General features: G+C 33.8%; 1 pseudogene; it reads left to right on the top strand.

The window, feature by feature from the left end:
• The first annotated feature begins 5340 nt into the window (after positions 1–5340).
• Positions 5341–5441, top strand: LOC149299862 (U6 spliceosomal RNA; annotated as a pseudogene).
• The last annotated feature ends 3679 nt before the right edge of the window (positions 5442–9120 follow it).

The following is a 9120-nucleotide window of genomic DNA, read 5'->3' as shown; positions in this document are numbered from 1 at the left end:
GTAAATGAATAAGCAAAAGAACTCCCTAATAACCCAGGGGGGCTTACAATGTCTTTACCTTCCCCCCACTATGTTTGCGGCATGGGGAATAATAAAATAAATCTTTTGGGTATAAGGCCCACTTATACCCCCACTCTCCCTTCCCCTGCACAAGTTTTGGGCGTTCAACATGCTTTCAACTCATTCCTGGTAATCAACGCCACACTTACCACTTTTGCACTTAGAAGTTTGCCCTTGTCATGATCAACAAGGATCAGGATTTGCCTCGCAGCTCTGTTTAAATAGAAAGCAAAGAAAAATTTCACAAGCCAACCAGGTCAAACACAAATAATTGTTTAAATTGATACAACCTGAGAATCCCCCCTTTATTCAAATATAAAAATCCAGCTGTTACTGAAATACAGGAGCTGCTTCGATTTCATAATATTGTCACTTATTTTGTTTTTATTTAAAAGGCAAAAAAAAAAAAGATTCCTTTAGGAGCCCCCAACATGCCTGTTTTCCAGTGTATTAATCTTTAAGAATGGGTTGTTGTAAAAGTGTCATCTTAGCTATTCTATCAAGTTTTTGTAATATTGAAAGTTGCTGATGATGCATGATTCTGACTATTAATATAAAATATTTGACTGCATGGCCATTTACTGATAATGTATTAAGCATATGTTTTGCAATCTATTTCTACTTGAAAATATTGCTTATTAATGTTATAAATGCTGTATTTAGACTAGGTATTGAGAAAGATTAACGAGTTTCAACTGTAGAAAAAAAAGAGAAACCATTTGGCAAAAATGCAAAATTGCCAAAAATTAAAGATTTATGATATTTTATTGATGAGACTGAAAAGATGTATATTTTTATTATAGGGATACCAGCCAAATAGAAAAAAAATTATATTAAAAGTAAAAGGCGAAGTATAAACAATATTGATACTCACTATGCATGCTATGGTAGTGTAGTGGCTATTTATCAGATCCCATCTGTCTTGCACTGCTTTTGTCAATACCTTATCTAAAGTGATTAATTAAGGGTTGCCGCTTGCTTCTTTTACCGTGGATTTCATGAATATATTTTTTGCTTCTCATTTTTTAAACACGTTTTTTATTGTTTATATTGTAAAATAGGTTTAAAACAATTTATACAGATTTTGCTGTTAGTAGCATCTCTTATTGAGTAAAACTTTGTGTGTTGTAATTACCCTATTTAATTTACTTGCTCAGAATCCTTCCCTAAACAGTAAATAATAAAAAGTAAAAATATAAAAACTCATTTAGATAGGGCACAGATTTTGTATGGACAAAATGGGCAGGCTATGGGATGGTGGAGTGTGATATGGGCTAGAATCACATTAGTGTTTTTGTTTTATTTTTGTTTTATTGGTGCTTTATATGTAGGCAGAAAGGGTTTTGATAGGGAAAGGGAAGGTAGAATTATACAATTATATATTTAAAAATCTCAATTCATAAATAAAATATAATTATCAATGGAGTAAAGTCTATAGTTTTCACATCTCTATGGTGGCTTAAGTAATATTTGTAAAATATGACTGCTGTGTTTGATGCAGGGACACTCTGGAACAGATAACATGTAAATAGATTAACATGTACACTCTGATATATTTAGTTATTAGGGGCAAATTGATAACTTAAATCCAAAATCCTTATTTTCCGAATGTTAATTTAATGTAGTTTAATTCTAATATATAGAGAAAGCAATAACAATATTTCAAAATCTTTAGTTTTGTAATATTTATAAACAGACTTTCAATTAAACCCAATGATGTTTGCTTATCAGACAATGGCTCAGGCTAACTAAAGCTAAATCAAAATTAAATGTAAATATAAATATAAGCAATATTCTTTTCATTTTCTTTTAAATAAGTTTGGCTACAAATAAACGGCACCTAAAGATGAGTGAAAACTTAAATAAGGCTTGTATAGGAGTTACCATAGAGACCTTATGGCACTTCTGCAATGATTCCCATTGAAGAACAGAAGCACACAAAAGCAAGTGAAAAATGATAGTTTCTTGCTGCTGTGTTCATGAAATAAATGGCAGCTGGAACTAGAGTTCACTGATGAAATATTATTTTTTTCCACAGAAGTTTTTACATGGTAGAAAGTGTTATTTCACCCTGGAAATTTTTTTGACTACCTCTAGTCATACCTAATCAAATGTTGGCTAAGGCCACTCCAACCCATGGTCTGCCCATGTTGATTATACCCAACTCTTGTTTGGACATATACCCTTAAAATATATTTTTTTATTTATATAACAGAATTTAGGAATAAAAAAAGTTTACAATTATTAATATGTTCTCTTGGGAGGACCCTTGGTCCGTTATTGACACATTCTGTCTAAAGAACAAGGAATAAGCTGACCACTGGACTTGCTTAAATATCAATATTTACTGAACAGCTATCTGCTGGAGAAATACAACTCAGCTATTTTTGGTGACATTGAAAATAAAAAAAAATTAAAAATTATACATTTCTCTTTTTAATTGCTTAATGTTTTCTACATTTCATTACATATTTGTTTTTACATTTTTTCAGCATAAAAACAATACTAAAGCTTTTTGAAAAATACATGTTATTAAACCTTTCAGAAAGGTAAAATACAATCAAAGGTATTCTAAGAATTCTACACATAAGTGTGCTTTATTAGTAATGCAAATATAATTAAGAAGTCAGCTACAAATATTTAACTGTTTAACTCATTTTTGTCTGTCTAAGACAGATATTTTATTTAGTGTGCACATGGACGGAAATAGTGAAGGTTCACTTACCAATGTTTGCTACCTAAGCCCAACAACATTGTCTAAAAAATATTTAAACATATATGATATATATATATATTATAATCCCGTAAATCATCATTAAGCAGAAGAATCATTATTAAGGGGTTGGCAGTATTTTACCGTGATTAAAATCTTAAATTGTTTCTTCTAGGTTTAGGCTGCAGAAGACTTTAAATAAGGATTCAACTTATATTATTGGCTTTTATCCAGGAAGCTGCAAAACACTAGAAATAAGTGGGTTACCATTGATTTGCTCATTCTGTTCTCTAAACAATAGCATTATAGGGGCAAGGGAATTGTATGGTAGGGTAATGTAGCTTATATTATTTGATATCACATCTCTGCTGGTATTATTGTTGTATCCTGTAACATTAACCAAATACATAATGATTTAGTACATCAGGCCTAAGTTCCAAGCCAGGAAATGCAAAAAATATGCATTAGGGGTACATGAATGTAATCTATGGTTACGTTTAGGTAAAAGTAACCTATATTGCATTTTTACTTTTTTCAGGACAAGTTAAATGGACATTCCAGTCATTACAAATTTGTAATGCATATAATAGCTGTGTGGGCCCTTTTGCTTTTTGTAAAGTATCCCCCTTGCAACTAAATGGAGGGATCCTACAGCATTTGCTACGCAATCAGGGAGGTTTTGCGTACTTTCTCGGGGGGGGGGGTCACTAGTGCTGGGTGTTGTTATTACCAGTTAATGACGGACACTGAGATTTGAGCCCCTCATGTCACTTAAATCTGGAATGTTCATGCTGTCTCTCAATATTTCAAACATGGTAAGGGGGGAGAACTCACCGACATGGGAGCACATGGGTGATGACCCCAGTGGACATCTCTGATGTGGCTGTGGCTAAGCCATTATAAGAACTGTAAGGTAGCACAGAAGGGTTTTACTGAGGGTTTTTGGATTGCACCTCTTCCGGTTTGGTTCAGATTTTACGTTCGTTTTTTTAGTTTTCTAGTGTTGTTCACGACAAGTTAGGTAAGGAAGTTGCATTGGGCCGGATGGCGGGCCCATTCACGGCCCTCCCATGGCTAATTTACATGTATCTCTGTTGGGGGTGGTCGCCAAGAAGGACCCAGGCAAGTACTGATTAATTCATCACTTGTCATACCGCAACATTATATAAGGCTTACTCGACCTATGGGATAATCTGGTGGTGTGGGGGTCTTTTTGAACTTTACAATGGGAGACCATACTGATACCAGGGGTATGCATTGCCCAGTTACATATATACACGGACACTGCTGGGTCTGTGGTGTTTGGTGCTATACTGTGAGTCCTGGAGGGAAGCTGGGATGATGAGAAATCTGGTATTTCCACAAGTTGTTCCTGATCATGCTGGCGGTGGTTCTGACATGATGTCCCAAACTGACAATTTGAGTGTGGCACAGGCCATTGATAATTTGATGACATCTTCTCCTTCTGTGGACTGCCTCTTGCGCAACTTGGATATTGCATTGTCCAGGTTGGAATATGACTTGTAGGGTGGTGCATATGCCTGGTGTCCGAAATGTAATGGCTGATGCTCTCTCGATTTCAGTGGGCACCGTTGCGATATAGGGTTAAGGTTAAGGATACTAGTGGGCTGGTTAATTGATCTTAATTTGAGCTTAATTAAATCAAAACTTTACAGAGTCTTAGACACTGTCACAAGTACCATGCTGAAGCTGAATCTCACTCTGTAAAATGCTCAGATGTGTGATGTTTTTCTAGCTAGAACACATACAAATGGCTAAGCCCCTGTCTGAAAACATTACATTATACAAAAACTAGAACTGTTTTTTTAAAAGAAAACTCAATATTTATAAAAAAATATCTGAGGAACCTTCTTCAAAAATAAATTAGCCAAAATACAAAGTATACTACCTAAGAAGACAAGAAAATGTAATTACAAAGCAATATATACATTTAAAACATTTAATAACTATTTCTTTTCTAAATAAAATAAATGCTAAATAAAAATATAGCGATATTAAATTTGCCATATGGTTTAAGAAAAACAATTAATTTAAGTAAACATTCCAATTATATGAAATAGGTTTTAAGTATGCATGCTTTAAACAGCTCTCACTTTATTTATTATATTTAGAAGTATTAGAAGAATAACGAGGCATCCCTGGTTTTTCTAAAGGTATGGAGGCAGACCAGAGTAGCGTGTGGGATGTAGTATAGATTAAACTACTGAAAATAAATCTATTCAAATATTTCTGTGAATGTTGTTCCAGCATCATTAATACCACTAAAGCTATAAAGGGCATTGGGAAAAGACCAGGCATGTGTAAAAGAACAAAGAAGAAAGCAGTACACATCTGTGCACTGTACAGACACTCTTACTCTTACATATCATAGTGGTCCATTGACAAAGGGCACCTGCAACACACATAACCTTGGTAAGCTAGCGCCACTAATTAAACTGCTTTTTTTATCTACCGTGTTTCTACAAGCAAAACGATTTTTGTAATAATAGCTAAGGGCACTTCTGTTTGCAAATATTTAGCAAGTCACTATTTTATGCCTTGCCAAATATACAAACTTTAGGTATCACTTGGAGATCTGATACAGAGAAGTATAGCGTTGCCCTTGTGCAAGGAAAATACACAAATTCATGATGTGTTCCATATTTTCAGAGGGAAAACAAAAACTAAAATCCTTTTTTGTAAAAAAAAAATAAAAAATAATAATCTTGGTAGTTCCCTATCCATTTTCTTATTTGGACAATGCTGTCATTTTGTACTGATGAATATTCCTATTGTACACCTTGATTCCCAACTAATCTCAACAGGAAACATAAACCTTATAACAGTTGGTTATCAGAATTGCCAGTTGAATCTATAGTTCACTGTTGACCTAACTAAAATTGGCAGGTTTACAAATGCTGTGCAATACTGATTAATTAGCAATGTGTAAAACTGATGGGATCAGACCCACACTGCCGATTTGGTACAAAAGGCAAATGCCAATGTCATTTATCAGCCGCTGGCCTTAAAGTGCCAGGCCTACTTTCCATACTACTACTACCGCTTCTCTGGCTTCGATAAAGACAAGATTGTCTTTATTGAATGTCCAAGCATATACCATTTTTTTTTATAAAACATATCAGCTCTAGATTTAACACAGGGTAATGTTTGTACCAAAAAAATTATTGCTTACTTGTAGGAATTATAGTACAATATATAAAACTATATACATTTATTTAATAATGCATGACTTACTTTCAATGTAACACTTATATAACTCAGTATTCACTAATAATCACCGAAAGCTGTACGTTGAAATCTCAGAAATGTGGATCATTAAGAAATGTTGACACAACTCAAAGATTGTTCTCTTTGGATTATGGATTAATGCCAGGTTTACTTTTGATGAACAAGCCAAATGTGTACTCTGCAACTTTTTAAAACTCTCGATTTTAGCGGAGGGTAATGCTTAAGAAAGTGAAATTATCAGCAGTAAAATAAATGAAGCACCTAACTTTGTATTTCCTCCACTGGATACAGGAGCCATGGGAATCTGAAAATGATATGTAATTGATGCAAAATTGAGGTTTCTTTTAATAGCAATGAGAAATTATGACTAAAAAGTAGCTTAGATAATTGGTTCCAGGCACCGAAGTGTACAAGGTTTGGCCCTAATAAAAGTAAAATAACGTCAGTAACAATCTGTCAGTGTATCTTCCTGAGAAACATCATTACAAGTTACACTTAAACTGACCGTATAATTGTTTTCTCTTTTCCCTCCCGAAACATTTGGTATAAACTGAATCAATTCAGATATTAACTGTAACTTATAAACAAATTGGTATCTACAGGTTATCATCTTTATTTCTACATTATATTTGAACTGTAAATTGAATTTGATAGATACATAATGTACTTTTATTCTGCAATTGATGGGTAAAAAAACACGTTTTATGTGTTAGAATCACCCATGCTGTTAGGTTCTGTAATTTATTATTTCTTTACTTTTCTGGCCTAGAATGTCCCAATTAGTTTTTATACCTATGACCTGGTATTTGCTATTTGCTTGCCCCAATTAATTTATACTCAATTGAAGAGGTATATATATATATATATATATATATATATATATATATATATATATATATATATATATATATTACAGTAACATCATGTGAGACTTCTTTAGTTCCACAAGAATATACATTCTTAAAGTAAATACTGTATGTGTATATATATATATATATATATATATATATATATATATATATATATGTATATATATATATATATAAAACCTGACCATTATAACAATAGGGACTTTGGTGACATTGCATTATTTCTTCATTTATAAATGAATATGGGAAGACCCATTTCTATTCCAGCATGACTGTGCCCCAGTGCACAAAGCAAGGTCTATAAAGACATGGTTGGATGAGTTTGTTATGAAAGAGCTTTACTGGCCTGCACAGAGACCTGAACTTAACCCCATTGAACACCTCTGGGATGAACTGTAAGGGAGATTGCAAGCCAGGCCTTCTCATTCAACATCAGTGCCTGACCTCACAAATGCTCTACTGGGTGAATGGACAAAAATTCCCACAGAAACAGAAGAGGGGAAGCTGGTATAGCAGCAAATTGGGGACCAACTACATATTAATTTCTATGTATTTAGAATACAATGTCATAAATGTCCCTGTTATTATAATGGTCAGTTGTCCCAATACTTTTGTCCATATATATCATACAACGATCAGCCATAACATTATGACCACTGACAGGTGAAGTGAATAACACAGATAACATTGTTCTCATGGTACCTGTCAGTTGGTGGGATATATAAGGCTGCAAGTGAACATTTCTTCCAAAAGTAGTCAAAGGAAGGAAAAGCAGTGGACCGGCAGCAGGGTCATGGGTGGCCAAAGCTCATTAATGCACGGGGGGGCAAAGGCTGGCCCTTGTGGTCAAATCCAACAGATGAGCTACTGTACTTCAAATTGCTGAAAAAGTTAATACTGGTTCTGATAGAAAGGTGTCAGAGCACACATGACCCCACATGCTTTATGCTTAATACATCGTTAATGCTGCTATGTTATACAGACTAATATCTATGTTTAGGCTGGCTGCATTTAGCTACTATTTGACGTTGACTCAAGGATGACGAGACACAAATGGATCTATTCACTGAACTGTAAATTCTCAAACAATGGGACAGGACCGAAGCCTGACCCGCAAATTCAGAAACCCAACTTTCATAAGCCCTCGCAGGGCTGTGCATTTCTCACAATATGACTAGCAGGACAGAAAGCTTTTTTGGGTGGGATATGTGGGGAAATCTTTCCCAGCTCCAGTATATTAGCAAAATTATTTCTATAACGGCAGTTTTGAAAGTCATATTGAACAGTACATTAAAAAAATATTTGTTGATATGTATGGAATTAATTGACATTTGAAAATAGATATGATATAGTAACTATACATTACAAAATATGTGAACATTTTAGTTTAATAAAAAATTTAATGCATAAATGAAATGGCCAGCGGTCACTCATTGCTACATTTTAAACTTTCTTTTTTTTTTTTAATGTGTATTTTATCCTGGAGTTCTAAAGCAAACAATGTGCTGTTTTAGATTTTGTCGGGTTGCTATTTTCTTTCATTTCTCGATTAAAGCTTGCAATAAAAGCTACAGTCTGAATCCAGTGATCCCATTTCTAATCTAGATGGAATCTATTTTTGATTGATAAATGATTAACTAGAGGAAAAGGTTATTGTGTGACCTTGGGCAAATCACTATGTCTAAACAATGAAAGATTGTTGGTTAACTAAAAATTGCAAAGCTTCTAGAGATTTATAAAAGCTGTCATTTTTGACAAAATGTATTTTAAGAAAACATTGCAAATGGTTATATTTAATGTGGCAAGTATTGAAGATTCTATAAAATATACGTACAATGACTTGATAAGGATATGTACAAGATTAGAATCTTTTAATGAAACATACTGGGTTCAAATTTACATGCATGTAGTATACATACAAATAAGAAATTATGCAGTATATTATGCACATATCAACAGTATTGGTTGTTTAAAGCCAGGTGTTCTATTAAATATCTACTGTTCAGGCACCCAATGTATGCAACGTATGGATCTTGTCATAGCTAACCTGGGGTACATGTGGGAACTGGGAAGGAAAGTAGGGATTTTTTTCCTAACATTTGTTAAAAAAAAATTGTGGTATGTTTCTTACCCACTTCTATCCCACAGCATCAGGGATGGAGGTATGGGAAAGCTTAAAAGATAGCTGTGTATCCCCTGTACATTTTCATGTTATCTGTTTTGCAAATG

This window comes from Sceloporus occidentalis, unplaced genomic scaffold, assembly GCF_023333645.1.
Source record: "Sceloporus occidentalis isolate IW3139 unplaced genomic scaffold, rSceOcc1.0.p SCAF_27, whole genome shotgun sequence".
In the NCBI taxonomy this organism is placed as follows: Eukaryota; Metazoa; Chordata; class Lepidosauria; order Squamata; family Phrynosomatidae; genus Sceloporus; species Sceloporus occidentalis.
The sequence above is the reverse complement of the archived record's forward strand: the minus strand, read 5'-3'. Positions and strand labels throughout refer to the sequence as shown.